Raw genomic sequence first — 17,415 nt, 5'->3', positions numbered from 1 at the left:
TCTGTTCCACTTTCCTGCTATCTCTCCATCCTAAAACTCTAGTCTCTTGTTGTAGATTGCGACACGTGAAAAAATCCACTCCACATCTACACATTCAATTACTTTTAGCATTTTACAGACCTCAATGAGATCTCCTTTCATTCTTATAAACTCGAGAGTATAGGCCTAAACTGCTCAATTTCTCTTCATAAAACAAACACTTCAAATATGGAATCAATCTAATGAAGCTCTTCTGAATTGCCTTCAATGGAAATACCTCATTCTGCAGGACACCCAAACTGTACTCCAGTTGCAGCCTCACTAATGCCTTGCATAGCTGCACCAACACTCCCTACCTTTCTACTCTATGCTTTTATAAATACACACTGAAATTATGCTTGCATTTCTCATTACTTGCAGTACCCCCAGGCATGTTTTCTGTGATATGCAAGCAGACACCCAGATCCCTCTGCACCAAAACACTTTGAACTTTATCTCCATTTAGATAATAATTTGTCATTCTATTATACTGGCCAACTTGAAAAGCCTGTATTTATTCACTTTAGTTTTCCTTGCCAAACGTTGGCCCATTCATCCAAAGTATCCATATAGTTTTAAATCTCTTGCATCATCATTCCGAATTAATTTCCTACCAATGCTAGTGTCATCTGAAAATGTGGCACCGTATTCTATCCCATCAACTGAGTACAGTAATACCATCGATTGCAAATGGTTGAGACATGAGAACTGAAATCAATGGCATCCCACAAATTGCATTTGCCAAAAGAAAATGACACATTTATTCCATCTGACTCCATTTTGTTGGTTAACCAATCCTTCATGCAAGCTAATAAATTACTCCTAAACCCATGTTGTCTGATCTTACCACTTACTCTTTGGAGAAGCGACAGATCCAATGCCTTCAGGAAGACCAGATATGTTCCATCACCAGGATTCCCACGATCCATATTGTTTGTGACATCTTCAAATAACTCAAGCAAACAATTCAAACACGATTTAGCCTTCGTAAAAGCATGTTGACTCTGACGAATTGTGGTTTAACTTTGCAAATGTCCTGAACAATGGACTCTAACAATTTGCCTTAAATTACAATAGTTTATTGTTACACTTTAGTCCCTAATGTATACCATTATTATAAGTTCTTCCATTACGAAAGCCTTTGCGTTTTCTTTGAATTCCTATTTAATGGGCAAACGTTTTTATACAGCTCCAAATGCTGTGTAAGAGCCATGTGTGGCTGAATGGAGTCATCATCCTGCTGGTGTACAAACTCGATGGGCTGACGTCTTTCTGGTGTTCCCATGTTGCCATCTCCAAGGCCAGAATGACCTCCTCCTATTGATGCTTTCGAGGATTGGGAGATTATGGAATCTTCCTGTTGCTGTCTAACATTTTGAGAGGCTGGTGGGTCTTCTCATACTTCTCCATAACAGATGGACATACTGGACGGTCTCCTCATGCATCCCGGAGATGGGATTGAGGGATTGATTGGTCTTCTCTTGTTCCCTACAACAGACACGTGTCGAAATTACCTCTTCTTTTTTCATGAAAGAAGTCTCAGATAGTTTTTATCCTCATCCAATTCCCTTGCAATAGGCTCGGTGGGTCTGAATGGCCTCCTGTTATCCCAGTGTAACAATCTCCAGTCACTGTGTGACCTCTTCCAGTTCCGATGTTACAGACCTGAGGAGGCTGAATGGACTGATCCTGTTGCTGTTTTACAGAATACTGGTGCAGCGTGGCCCACTGTTATAGGCTCGAGTGGCTGATTGACCTCCTTCTGTAAATGTTTATCAGGCTCCAGGGACTGAATAGCCTCGTCCTGTTTTGGTGTAACAGGTTTGAAGGCCTGAATATCCTCCTGTTGTTCCTGTGTAACAGGATGGAGAACGGAATGGATACCTCCGCTATCTGTGTAATTCACTTCACTTGTTGACTCCTTCTGCCATCTATGTTGAAATAAGTTCATCCTTTATTTTTGTAAACTCCAATGGCGACTGCGTCAACCTGACCATACTTTCGTTCTAAGCTAATACCTTCATTGCAGGAATCAGTTGAGGGAACTATCTCTGATATAACAACATCCTTGCTTCATTGAAGAGATTACGTCTGTACATACGACTCCAGATGTGATCTCACGAAGACTCTGTACAGCAGCAGCAACACTTTACCAGCCTGCTGTAAAGTTCCCACCCAGGTTAGAGCTGTCTCAGCTCTTTGGGGGAATACAGAGCATTGTTGGAAGATCATTGTCCTTCTTTACTCGATCAGCATAACGGGAGATCTGGAGAAATTAAAGTTTGAGAAGATCATAAATGATGTGGCAAGATGATCTTTGTCATTAACCTCCCCAGAGCCCACGTCGCTCAGATTCCACAGAATCTAGTAATGTGGAGCACAAAAACAGCAAGGAGGAGCAAACGTTGATGGGAGTTATATATCGAAGTGAAAGCTGCAGTAAAAATGCTGGACATGTTATAAAACAGGAAATGATATATACACATTTGTGTATCCTTCAGTAATAATCTCCTGTTTAAATTATATCTGAACTGTGTTAACCCAATTGAATGCTAATGCTGGGAAAAATGGATCTCATAACCAAATATGAGATGGTTTACATGAACATTATGTCGATCACAGAGCTCGAGATCAGGATATTTAGGAATTGGTGTTGAATGATCAGAAGAGCTAATTGAAAATTTTGCTGGAAAGGACCTTTTGGGAACAGTGACTACAATGTATTGGTTTTCTTTTATGCTGTTTGAGTACACGACAGTTTTTGATTTATTTGAAGTAACTGTTATAAATCTGAGTCATGCAGCCATGAAAGTGTGAGGAGAAAGTGGGGACTACAGATGTTGGAGATCAGAGTCGAAGACTGTGGTGCTGGAAAATCACAGTCAGGCAGCATACTAAGAGCAGATAAATCGATATTTCGGGCATAAGCCCTTCATCAGGAATGAAGCTTATGGGCCAAGGGGGCTGAAAGGTAAATGAGAAGGGGGTGCGGCAGGGGGGAGGTTAGCAGGGATTGCGATAGGTAGATGAAGGTGGGGTTGAAAATAATAGGTGATGAAGGGAGACAGAACACCTCATCTACTGCATCCATTAAACCCAATGTGGTCTTCTCTACATTGGCGAGGCAGGAGGTCAACTTGTAGATCATTTCAGAGAACACCTCTCGGACAGCCACATTGAAAAAATCCATCGCCTTGTGGCTCAACACTTTAAATCCCCTTCCCACTCAGCCAAGGACATGAGGGACCTCGGCCTGCTCCATCACAAAATCCGAGCCATCGGAAGCCTGAAGGAAGAAAGCCTCCTCTTCTGCCTTGGGACCCTCCAACCACAGGGGATCATAGTGGATTTCACCATTTCCTCATTTCTCCTAATCCCACCTTATCTCACTCCAACCTTCCAAGTCAGCACCTCCCTTTTGAATGATCTTATGTGTCCACCTTCCTTCCTATCAAGCTGGTCCACCCTGCTCTCCGACTATCACTTTCAACCCCACCTTCATCTAGCTATTAGATTAACGGAGGCAGCTTAGAAAAATGCCAAGTGTTGCAGTAAGCCAGTGGATTCAGTGAAATGTCGGACCCAGCAAAGGATGACCAAGAAACTGAGAAGAAAATCAAAAAGAGAAAAAGCGTGCAAACTAATGAAAAACATAAAAACTGCTAAAAAGCGTCTATCAATGTATGAAAAAAAAGCTAAAAGCAAGGTCAAATGAGGAACAGTTGGTGTGCGTTCAGGATAATATGTTGCAGAGAACAGAGAAATCGAAGGGAAAAGAAGCAGTTTCTTTGTGTCTATCTTCATTGAAGAATGTCCAGAAATTATTCCAGATATACCAAGTGACCATGGGACTTGTGTAAGTAAAGTCTAAGTTCATTCTTATCAGTGTTGAGGTTAACTTTGGAAAAAAAACTGGATTGAGTATTTATAAATCTGACAGACTAGATGTACTGCATACAAGAATTTCAGGAGGAATCAGCAATAGGCATGTTGATTGCATCGCGGATTTTCACTTTATTTTCCGACACATTTCCGAAAGTCATTTAGCCAATCTGGATAAGGCAAAGGTTATAAATATTATGCAACAGTTTAAGAAAGGATGAATTTGGAGAATGGTGAACTACAGACCAGTTATCTTGTCATCCACAGTCAGGTATCTGTTGGACTCCATTACAAAGAACATGCTACTAGATATTTAGAAGGTAACAAAATAACTGGGGAGTGTGAGAATGTACCGATGAAAGGAAAACCAGAAGAGGCAAACATATATTTTTGGAATGGTTTGAAGATAATTCTTGTGGACATAGGCAATGAAGAACCAATTGATAACTTAAAGTTGGATATTCATGAGCGTTTTTTTTTCAAAGAACTCACACAGTAATCTCATAAGAAAAGTTAAAGCGAGAGGTATTGGGAAGAATATATACAAATGGGAAAGTAAAAATTAGGTTTATATTCATGTGAATGTAATTGGAATATAGAGGATGTCGTGCACCAGTTGCATCGAGTGTTCATGAGACTACACTTAGAATATTGTGTATCGTTCGGAGTCCCAATCTAACAAAGAATATACTGAGTGCAGAGGAGCTTCAAAAGGTATTATCAAGATTAATCCCTAAAATGGCAAGATTGTCTGATGTGGAAACTCAGCCTGTGATCTCAAGTTTCAACAATTGAGAGGTAATTGCAGTGAAACTTAGAAACATAGAGGGGACTGAAGAACAGAGGGACATGGAGAAGTACAAGTAGGCGAGATCAGGAAGAATCCCACGATATTCTACACAGACAAATAGAACAGAATAATCAGCAAACAGTTAGTGTCCATGACAAACCAAAGGAGCAATCTGTGTGTCAAGCTGGAGAACATTGATGGATTGTTACATGAGACCTTCACATCTGTTTTATTTGGGAGAAGGACGATGCAGGTACAGAATTCAAGAAGATGGACGGGGAAGCTCTTGAACAGATGAATGTAAAATACGAGCAGGGATTTGAGGCTGTGTTATGTATAAATTTGGACCAATCTCCATGTCTGAATGAGTTGTATCACAGGCGGCTATTGGCGTCAATGGAGGAAAGACCTTAACTGAATATTTTAATTAGAATCTGACAATGGGGAGGTGCTAGAGAACTGGAGCGCTGCTAATAGGATTCCTCTTCACAGTAAGGGTGGGAGAGATAGACTAGGGAACTATAGACGAGCGAGAATTAGATCCTGTTAAGGAAACTACTGGAGAAAATAGAAAAGGAGAAAATTGAACTCCAATCAGAGTGGCAAGGGTTGATCAGGGATAATCACTATGTCTTTATCAGAAAGAAATCATATCCAATGCGTTTGATTGAATGAGTTTGAGGAGGTTTTTTTTAGGAAGCCCTTTGACAAATTTCCACCTGGGAAACTGAAAAATAAAGTAAAATCTCACAATATGAGGCAAAACTTGACAAGTTGCAATGAAAGTTGTCTCAGTGGCAGGAGGCAGAGGGTGGTGAGAGAAGGCTGTTTGTGTGACTGGAGACCAGTGTCCCCTGGCGTACCACAGGTATCAGTGCTCTGTCCATTATTGTTTGTGTTATTCATAAAAAATATATAGATGTGAACGTGGAGGGGGCCAGGTGGAGATTGAGGGAGGTGTGATAAGTAAGTGTATGTTTGACATAAAGATTGGCTGGGTGGTTAGCAGTGAGAAGGAAGGCCTAAAGTTACAGGAAGATGCAGATGGAATGGTCAAATGGGCAGATGAATGGGAGATAGAATGTAACCCTGATAAATATGAGGTGATGCACTTTTGGAGAACGAACCAGGCAGGGGAGGACTCCATGAATGACAGCACACTGGGAGCCTCAAAGTGTGCTTCTCCACACATCCCTGACTGTGGCTGGACAGGTTAATACACAAGTTAAGAATTGGACCTTGATAGATTATAAGAACAATACAGGGCTGTGGTTCGGCCAAAATGGAGTACTGTATGTAGCTCCGGGAGCCACATTCCAGGATGGATGTGATTGTACTGGAGAAGGTGCAGAGGTGATTCACCAGGATGTTCCCTGGGATGGAGCATATCAGCTATGGAGAGAGGCTGGATAAGCTCGGGTTGTTTAGTTTGGAGCAGAGAGAGCTGAGGGGTCCATGATTCAGAAGGATAAGATTATGAGCGACACGGACAGGGTGGATAGATAGCAACTATTCCTTTTAGTCAGAGGGTCAGGAACAAAGGAGCACACTTTTAAAGCGAAAAGTTTGAGGTTCAGAGAGGATATGAACATTTTTTTCACCTGGAGGGTGTTAGGTTCTGGGATTACATCCTGAGAGGGGAATTATCATGGATAATCTCACAATCATTAAAAAGTACTTGGATAAGCAGCTGGAAGTGTCATATCATTCCAGGCTATGGGCATGCTGTAGGAAAGTGAGACTAATATTGATCGTGCTGTACTTCTGTCGGCACAAAATCTATGCTCCTGTGAGTGAATGGTGTGGCAGGTCAACTATTGAGCAGTTTAAGACAGGAATTGATGAGTTTTTGAAGAGTATAATCACAAGGGTTATAAGAATGAACTGTAATAACTTGTTAAATTATGTCAATGTGAGAAATATGAGAAAACAAGTGCAGTTTCCTGACAGTTTGAAACCAGAGAATGCTGAATAGGGAACAGGGAAATGGCAGAACTATGAAGACACTACTTCAGTTCTGTCTTCACAGAACTTTCTAACAATACAAGGAAAACCAAGTCTGGTGTGGGAAAATGATAGAGTACATGGAACATAGAACATAGTAAGTAAATGGTTCAGGAGAAATTATTGGGGCTGAAAGAAATGGTCATAGAAAACACTAACATAGATTTATGAAATGGGAATTAAGTTTGAGAAACAGACTGAGAGACAAATGAAAGAGAAGCAATGGATGTAAAACATGTGGATCTTTAGAAAAACTTTGGTAAAGCTCCAAGCCCAGATTTCAAAATCAAACTGCGGGACATCTGCGGATGTGGGACATCTCCGACTGGCTTGAAGGGATGTTGGAGCGGGAGGGGGAGGATCCAGTTGTTGTGGTCCATGTTGGGACCAATAACATAGGCAAAGCTAGGGTGGAGGACCTGTTTGGGGATAATCAATCACGAGGAAGGAATTTGAAGTACAGGTCCTCAAAGGTCATAATCTCCGGATTACTGCCCGAGCCACGTGCCATTTGGCATAGGGAGAAGAAAATTAGGGAAGTAAACACGTGGCTAAGGGATTTGTGTGGGAAAGAGGGATTCCATTTCATGGGGCATTGGCATCAGTTTTAGACCCGGAGGGATCTGTACCTTTGGGACCGTCTCCACCTGAGCCGATCAGGTACCAATGTTCTAGCGAAGAGGATAAATAGGGTGGTTAGTAGGACTTTAAACTTCTGAGTTGGGGTGGAAAGGAAAGTGAAAGCGATAGGGAGCTTGGAGTTAATGGAAAGATATGCAGCGGGATAGCATGTGTGCAGGTGGATTTAAGCTTGAGGCAGACTAGGAATACAGCAAAAAGAAAGGATAACTTAGGACATCTTATGACTTCCAATATCTCTAACGATAAGAAAGTTAGTATTCGGGCACTTTACCTGAATGGTTGTAGCATTCGTAACAAAGTAGATGAACTAATGGCACAGATCATCGTGAATGATGATGATGTGGTAGGCATCACAGAGACGTGTTTGCAGGGGTTCAGGACTGGCAGTTGAACATCCAAGGATTTACAACTTATCTAAAAGACTGGGAGGTGGGCAGAGGAGGCGGGGTTGCCTTGTTAGTTAAGAATAAAATTAAATCGATGGCACTGAATGACATCGGGTCAGATGATGTGGAGTCTGTGTGGGTGGAATTCATGAACCACAAAGGCAAAACCCATAATGGGAGTTATGTACAAACCTCCTAACAGTGGTCAGGACCAGGGGCGCAACAAGTACTGGGAAATAGAGAAGGCATGTCAGAAAGGCAAGGTCACGGTGATCGTGGGGGACTTCAATATGCAGGTGGACTGGGTAAATAATGTTGCCAGTGGATCCAAAGAAAGGGAATTCATGGAATGCTTACAGCATAGCTTTTTGGAACAGCTTGTCATGGAGCCTACAATGGAGCAGGCTATTCTGGACCTAGTGCTATGTAATGAACCAGACTTTATAAAAGATCTTAAAGTAAGGAAACACTGAGGAAGCAGTGATCATTATATGGTAGAGGTCAGTCTGCAGTTTGAAAGAGGGAATGCAAAATTGGATGTAATGGTGTTACAGTTAAATAAAGGTAACTATGAGGGCATGAGAGAGGAACTGAAGAATATCGACTAGAAGCAGAGCCTAGCTGGGAAGACAGTCGACCAAAAATGACAGGAGTTTGTGGGTATAATTAAGGACACAGTACAGAGTTTCATCCCCAACAAAAAAAAAAGATAATCCGGGGAGGGATTATACAGCCTTGGCTGACTAAGGAAGTGAGGAACGAAAATGTGTTGCTGTAAAAGCGCAGCAGGTCAGGCAGCATCCAAGGAGCAGGAGAAGCGACGTTTCGGGCATGAGCCCTTCTTCAGGAATGAGGAAAGTGTGTACAGCAGGCTAAGATAAAAGGTAGGGAGGAGGGACTTGGGGGAGGGGCTTTGGAAATGCGATAGGTGGAGGGAGGTCAAGATGAGAGTGACAGGCCGGAGTGGGGGTGGGGGCGGAGAGGTCAGGAAGAAGATTGCAGGTTAGGAAGGCGGTGCTGAGTTTGAGGGATTTGACTGAGACAAGATGTGGGGGAGGGGAAATGAGGAAACTGGAGAAATCTGAGTTCATCCCTTGTGGTTGGAGGGTTCGTAGGCGGAAGATGAGGCACTCTTCCTCCAGCCGTCGTGTTGCTACGGTCCAGCGATGGAGGAGTCCAAGGACCTGCATGTCCTTGGTGGAGTGGGAGGGCGAAAATAAAGATAGAAAAAAGGAAGGAAATGATCAAATATGAAGGTAGGTTAGCCAGTAATGTCAGAAATGATAGGAAACGTTTCTTTCAATATATTAGAAACAAACGACAGGCAAAAGTAGACATTGGACCACTTCAAACTGATGCTGGAAAGCTAGTGATGGGAGATAAGGAAATAGCTGGAAAACTTGAAAAGTACTTTGCATCAGTCTTCACAGTGGAAGACATGATGAATATCCTAACAATTAAAGGGAGTCTGGGGGCTGAGTTGAGTATGGTTGCCACGACAAAAGGGAAAGTGCTAGAAAAGCTTAAAGGTCTTAAAATTGATAAACCTCCTGGCCCCGATGGGCTACATCCTAGAGTTCTGAGGGAGATGGCTGAGGAAATAGTGGAGGCGTTGGTTGAGATCTTTCAAAAGTCACTGGAGTCAGGGAAAGTCCCGGATGATTGGAAGGTCGCTGTTGTAAACCCCCTTGTTCAAGAAAAGATCAAGACAAAAGATGGAAAATTATAGGCCAATTAGCCTAACCTCGGTTGTTGGTAAAATTCTAAAATCCATCCTTAAGGATGAGGTTTCTAAATTCTTGGAAGGGCAGGGTCGGATTAGAAGAAGTCAACATGGATTTAGTAAGGGGAGGTCATGCCTGACCAACCTGTTAGAATTCTTTGAAGAGGTGACAAGTAGGTTAGACCAGGGAAACCCAGTGGATGTGGTCTATCTAGACTTCCAAAAGGCCTTTGATAAGGTGCCACACGGGAGACTGCTGAGCAAGGTGAGGGTCCATGGTGTTCGAGGTGAGCTACGAGTATGGATTGAGAATTGGCTGTCTGACAGAAGGCAGAGTGTTGGGATAAAAGGTTCTTTTTAGGAATGGCAGCCGGTAACAAGTGGTGTCCTGCAGGGTTCAGTGTTGGGGCCGCAGCTGTTCACGTTATATATTAATGATCTAGATGAGGGGACTGGAGCATTCTAGCGAAGTTTGCTGATGATACGAAGTTAGGTGGACAGGCAGGTAGTACTGAGGAAGTGGGGAAGCTGCAGAAGGATCTAGACAGTTTGGGACAGTGGTCCAGGAAATGGCTGATGAAATTTAATGTGAGAAAATGCGAGGTCGTGCACTTTGAAAAAAAAAGAAATTAAGCATGGACAACGTTCTAAACGGTGAGAAAATTCATAAAGCCAAAGTACAAAGGGATCTGGGAGTGCTCATCGAGGATTCTCCAAAGGTAAACATGCAGGTTGAGTCCGTGATGAAGAAAGCGAATGCAATGTTGTTATTTATTTCAAGAGGGTTGGAATATAAAAGCACTGTTGTGCTACTGAGACTTTATAAAGCTCTGGTTAGGACCCATTTGGAGTACTGTGTCCAGTTTTGGGCCCCATACCTCTTGAAGGACATACTGGCCCTGGAGCATGTCCAGCGGAGATTCACACGGATGATCCCTGGAATGGTAGGTCCAACATACGAGGAATGGCTGAGGATCCTGCAATTGTATTCATTGGAGTTTAGAAGGTTAAGGGGAGATCTAATAGAAACTTGCAAGAAAATACATGGCTTGGAAAGGGTGGATGCGAGGAAATTGTTTCCGTCAGGTGAGGAGACTAGGACCCGTGGGCACAGCCTTAGAATTAGAGGGGGTCAATTCAGAACACAAATGCGGAGACATTTCTTCAGCCCACGTGTGGTGGATCTGTGGAATTCATTGCCGCGGAGTGCAGTGGAGGCCGGGACGCTAAATATCTTCAAGGCAGAGATTGATAAATTCTTAATGTCACAAGGAATTAAGGGCTACGGGGTAAATACAGGTAAGTGGAGTTGAAATGCCCATCATCCATGATTAAATGGTGGAGTGGACTCGATGGACCGAATGGCCTTACTACCACTCCTATGTCTTATGGTCTTATGGTGTAAATCTTAGTGGATTGGGGCTAGTATATGTACATGTTTCTAGAATGGGACAGCTGGCAGGAAACAGTGAATTGAAATAAACAGATTCGTGAAGCAACAGCATGACATTGTCTGTAAGGTATGATTCTGTGAGCATGACTATATCCCAGATAGCCCATCACCTTCCGCGGATATCTCCTGTCTCATCAGCAGGACAGACACAGCAGAAGTGGCGGCACAGTGGGATGCAGTTGGAAGGGAATTGCTCTGGGAGTCCTCAACAGTGTTTCTGTATCCCATGAAGTCTTAGGGCGTTAGTTTACACATGGGAAAGGAAACCTCCTGCTGATTACCATGTACTAGCCTCTCTCAACTGATGAAAAGGAAGCATTGAGGGTAGCACGGACGCAAAATGCTCTCTGGGTGGAGGATTTCAATGTCCACCTCCAAGATTATCTCAGTTACAGCCTTACTGATCGAGCTGGCCGGGTCCTAAAGGATATAACTGCTAGACTGGTTCTGCGGCAGGTGGTGAAGGAACCAACAAGAGGAATATACATACTTGACCACAGCCTTACTATTCTGCCAGTTGCAGAAGTATCTGTCCATGACAGTATCGGTAAGAGCGGCAACCGCATAGTCATTGTGGAGACATAGTCACATCTTCACATTGAGAATAACCTCCACCATTGTGGGTGCTACTATCACGGTGCGAAATAGGGCAGAATTCGAACAGATCTTGCAGCTCATGTCTGGGTGTCCATAAGGTGTTGTGGGACATCAATAGCAGCAGAAGCAGCAGCAGCCACATAACCTCATGGCCTGGCATATCCCCCTCGCAACAATTACCATCAATCCAGAGGATCAACATTGGTTCAGTGGAGTGTGCAGGATAGCAGGAGCAGCACCAGGCATACCTGACAATGAGGTGTCAGCCTGGTGAAGCCACCAAACAGGACTATTGTGTAGCAAACAGCATAAACAGTAAGTGATAGACAGAGATCAGTGATCCCACAAGCAAAGGATCAGATCTGAGCTCTGCAGTCCTTTGACACATAGTTGAGAAATGTTGGGGACAATTAAACAATTCACTGGAGGAAGAGATTCCACAAATAACCCCTTCCTCCATGATGGAAGAGCCCAGCACTTCAGTGTATAAGATAAGGCTGATGCATTTGCAACAATCTTCAGTCAGACGTGCTGAGTGGATGATCCATTTCAGCCCCCACCAGTGGTCCCCAGCGATTTAGTTACCAGTCATCAACCAATTCGATTCAGTCCACGCGATATCCAGAAACGGTTGGAGATACTGGATACTCCAAAGGGTCCATACTCTGACACCATTTTGGCAATAGTACTGAAAACGTGTGCTCCATAACTTGCCACTCCCCTAGCCAAACTGTTTCAATACAGTTACAATGGCTTTTCCCGATTATGTGGAAAACTACCCCAAGTATCTCCTGTATATAAACAAAAAGCAGAACCAATCCAATCTGGCCGATGACCACCCCATAAGTCAACTTTCGATCATTAGTGAAGTGGTGGAAGGTGTCAGTGCTTTTAAGCAGCACTTGCTCAGTAATACCCTGGTCAATGATGCCCAGGTTGGGCTCCACCAGGGCCACTCAGCTCCTGACATCATTACCGTGGTTCAAAAATGGACAAAAGAGTTGAATTATAGAGATGGGGAGAGAGTGACAGTCCTTGAAAACAAGGCTTCCTTCGACCAAGTGAAGTATCACGGGGCTTTAGCAAAACTGGAATCAATGGGTATCTGGGCAAACATCGCTCTGGTTAGAATCATACCTGACACGTAGGAAGATGCTCATGGTTGATGAAGATCACTCAACTCAGCTCCAGGAAAAGACTGTGGGAGTCCTCGGGCAGTGGTCTCGGCCAAAAACGTCTTTAGGGCTGTTTCATCAATTAACTTCCCTGCATTTTAATGTCAGAAATGGGGATTTTCGTCAATGATTGTACAATGTTCTGCAACATTTGTAGCTCCTCAGACACTGAAGCAGTCCATGTTCAAATGCAACAAGCTCTGGACAGTATCCAGGCTGACAAGTGGCAAGTAATATTCAGGCCACACAAATGCCAGACCGTGAACAACACCTATAAAATACAATCTAACCTGCCCCTTGGCATTCAATGGTGTTACTATCACTGAATCCCCATGTATCAAAATCCTGGTGGGTAATCATTCCACAGAAACTCACTGGACTCGCCACATAAACACTGTAACTACAAGAGCCAGTCAGAAGCTAGGAATACTGCGGCAAGTAACTCACATCCTTGCTTCCAAAAGTCTGTCCATCATCTAAAATGCATAAGTCAGAAGTGAGATGGAAGACTCCCAATTTGCCTGGATGAGTGCAGCCCCAATAACACTCAAGAAGCTTTACACCATCCAGGACAAAGCAGCCAGTTTGACTTTCCCTTTATCCATCATGCTCCACCATCACCGCTCAGCAGCAGCAGCAGTATTTTACGATCTACATGCTGCAATGAAATGATTCACCAAAAATCCTTAGAGACCACCTTCCTAACTCACGACCATGTCTACCTAGAAGGACAAGGGCTGCAGATGTATGGGAATACCATCATCCTCAGGTTCCTTCCAAGCCATTCACCATCCTGACTTGGAAATACATCACCGCTCCTTCGCAGTCACTGGGTCAGAATCCTGGGATTCCCTCCCTATTGGCATTGGAGGTCAACCACAGCTGATGGACTGCAGCGTTCAACAAGGCAGCTCACCACCACCTTCTCAAGGGTAACTAGGGACAGGCAATAAATGCTGGCCCAGCCGGTGACTCCTAGATTCACGAAATAAATAAATAGAAATTAACAGAGGACTGTTGCTGAGGTGTCGCAGGGATCGGTGCTTTGGGCCCAAGTGTTCACAATGCCCTTTAAACATTGGGTTGCTGGAATCAGATACAATATATCCCAGCCTGCTGACAACACTAACGGATGTGGGATTGTGAGTGGGTGAGGAGGATGTAAAAAAGCACCGAGAAGACTAAGACAAGTGGAGTGAATGGGTAGATACGTAACAGATGGAAAACAATGTGGATAGAGATGATGGTGTGCTCTTTGGTGGAAACGATAAATTGGCAGCCTACCATTTGAAAGGGATTGGTTGAAACATGTTGATCTACAATGGGGCGTATGTTCCTTTTTGTTGTTTCCTTCTGCATAAACCTCTGAGGCCCATGCAGTGCAGTGTGTTCTGTAACCAGAAGTCAATATTGGCATGGCGTTGGCACGCTGGCCAGTGTACATAGACCAACCAAGTGGGGAGCTGTAATACTGAAAAGGACCTGCATCTCCTTGTACACCAGTCGCTGAAACCAATATCTTAGAAACAGAATACAGTGAGGAAGATAAATGGTGTGTTGACCTTCAAATGTATTTCAGGGGGATGTGAGTCCAGGAGAAAGGGTGTCTTACTGCAGCTGTACAGGGGCTTGGTGAGATATCATCTCGAAAATTGTGTAGTATTGTGTGCAGTTTTGGTATCCTTACTTAATGAAGGACAAACCTGACATTGTGGGAGAGCAGTGAAGGATGACCAGACTGATCTCTGGGATGACGGGCTTGTTGTGGGAGCAGAGTTTGGGAGACTGGGCCAGTATTCCATGGGGTTTAGGAAAATGAGTTTCGATCTCAGTGAAATAGACAAAACTCTGACAGGGTGAGACAGATTGGAAGCAGGGATGATAATTCCCCAGGCTGGGACATCTAAAACAAGGGGCCATAGTATTAGGTACAGGAAGGTCACTCTGCATTGAGATGAGAATAACTGGCTTCACTCACTGACTCGTGAACCTGGGGAATTCCCTCGCACCTGGAAACCAAGACACTGATTATAAATAAGGATTTAGAGACAGTAAAGGGATTGTGGGAGAACAGGAGCACGGTGTGGAAATGAAAGGCCAACCATCATTATATTTAATTGGTTAGCAAACTCGATGGACAAAACGTACTACTGCACCGCCCAGTTTATAGCTTCCCAAGGTTACTCACCTTAACGGATATGTATATCGTGTGGGGTAAGTGCATTGAGGAGATTTTTCCCATGAACTAGAATGGGGGAGGCTCAATGTGTTGTATGACTTACTCCTTTCCCGATGTTTCTGTACAGTCTGTGCGAAAGCTCTCTAAATGTTGTCACAAGTTCTCAGGTGGAAGGAAGGAGGCCGCTGCAGGGTCGACAGGACTGTGTTCCCATTCCCTTTTCCGATACTGATGTTGAGGCTGGGTCTTCTGTCCTGTTTCATCCTTTCAGACTTCGGAGTAGTTTGATACAAATGAGTGCCCTTGCTTGGCTGTTTCAGAGACCATTGAAATGTTAATCACATGTCAGGCTCTTTGGAGTGACTTTTCGGCCAGCCTAGGAAATCATGGGAGATTCACTTCCTAAAAGTACATTGGAGAAGGAAATTCTGTTTACAATCCATATTGGCTTCAATGTCACTGTTACTGACCCCAGATTTTAGATATCGATATTTTATTAATTGTCTTTAACTTCCACCCGCTGCCAGAGCATTAGCCTGGTCTGGATTAGTAACCCAGTGACATTTCCACAACAGCACCATGTCCACATAGGAACCTGTCGGAAACCAGACTGAGCAGGTTATTTCTGTGCTGCTTGACAGCTCTGTCAAAAAGAACTCCCACCAATGTGACTGTCGTGATGGAATTGAGGGGGTGATAAATGGTCAGATTTTAATTATTTTCGTTTTAGGGGACTGGACTTAGCTGAGTAATTTTCCACATTGCCAGGGAGATGTCAGAGTTGGAGCTGGAATGAAATTGCTTCCCCAGAGACATGGCTTGTTGTGCAGCACAAGTCTTCAGTTCTATTGCAGGAATGGTGTCAGGGCCCATTGCCTTTGTCGTATCTACTGTGTCCCGCTGTTTCTTCATGTCACGGGCAGCGAGTCAAATTAGTTGAAGACTGGCATCTGTGATTTTGTGGGCATCATAATGAGGATGAATTGTATCATCGACTCAACACTTCTGGCAAAAGATGGTGCAGACAAAACATCCTTCTCTTTTACACTGATGTGCAGGTCTCTTCGATTATTTTGGATGGGGATATTTGTGGAACCCTTTCCTCCAGTCATTTGTTTAATCGTCCATCACCATTTATAACTGAATGTGACAGGACTGCAGGGCTTCGATCAGATCTGTTGGTCAAGTCTGGTAGCTTTAATGAGTTAGCATCAGGTTAAAGTTCATGTGATTCTGACTCTGATATGTTCACCCACACTAGTCTCTGAGCCATAGATGGTGTTGATGGTAATGACAGACTGAGGTCATTACCTCAGTCAAAAAGTTACAGGTTGTAGTTGAATGCAGATTTGCTTCTCCTGCTGCTGTGGTCGACAGCACTACATGAATATGCAGTTTCGAGCTGCAATATCTGCAATTCTGCTGTCTGTTCCCCAATTCTCACTGAGACCCATTCACACATCAGCCCTACACTCAGTGACCTAACCTGGTTTCTGATGTGGAAATACTTCCATTTTCAAACTCTCATTCTGCTGAAGGTCTGTCTCCCCGGGTCTTGCTTCCAATCTGACACATTCCGCAAAAGCATTTAACTGATCTTAATTCAAATGTTTAATTCACCTGAATCTTTTTCCTTGAGAAATACCATCTTCCGTGTTTAAAGTGCATGTATTTCCTCTGTTTCTCTCCCTGATCATGACTAAGAGCTCTGTAGTGTCAGTGATGCCAGCGTTATGTACTTGCAGAGCCAACGAATTCTCTGGATTCCCAATCATCTTCACCACGTTGTATATTTTCTCTTTTGGTTTGATGCCTTATCACTCATGGCTGCCTTGTTCTCCCATGAGTATGTTTCAAGTTCTTGGGGTTGCATTTCTGGCATTATGTTCCGAATTATCCCCAGACCCTCCTCCCATTGCTGCTCCATGGTCTTTCCTGCTCCGCTCCCCTTCCAATTAACGCTGGCCGGCTACGCCCGCATGTCTTTGTAGTTACGTTGCTTCATTATAACCACATTACATCTTGAAGAGAGCATTAGATATAAACTGAATGAAGGAGTTTTGAGAGATGGGACAGGAAGAATAATTCGTGGATTTCTTAACTAGATACAAAGGGAGAACGAGAGAGAAGATATAGATATGGAGATGTGGAAAATGAGAAAACTACATTATTGAAAGAAGTAGATGAACATCCCCCAATGTTTTGGCAATGCCTGTGTGCTGTGGTCCTTTGTACAGTGCATGTGCAACAGAGTAATATATTCAAATGCTGAGTCTGATGCCATAATATTTATCTCCAATAATATGACAACACTAGCTTTGGATAGAACCCAGCAGGCCAACATATAGAAGTCCCAGTGGAAAGGGGATTAACTGAAATAAGTTGGGACACCAGAATCAAGAACTTGGAGCACACATCCTGGTAAGAATGAGAGATGAGAGTTGGGAATCCCAGAAAAGGAGAGAACGTTGAGAGGATCAAATCATGTTTTAATGTTTTATCAATTTCATACATCATATGCATCATTTTTCGTTAACTGTGTCTCTGTTGTTCATTTACAATTTGT

The sequence above is a fragment of the Chiloscyllium plagiosum genome, unplaced genomic scaffold (assembly GCF_037043375.1).
Source record: "Chiloscyllium plagiosum isolate Xiang-an unplaced genomic scaffold, Cpla_swu_hap1 HiC_scaffold_21, whole genome shotgun sequence".
Classification (NCBI taxonomy): Eukaryota; Metazoa; Chordata; class Chondrichthyes; order Orectolobiformes; family Hemiscylliidae; genus Chiloscyllium; species Chiloscyllium plagiosum.
Note: the sequence above shows the minus strand (reverse complement) of the source record.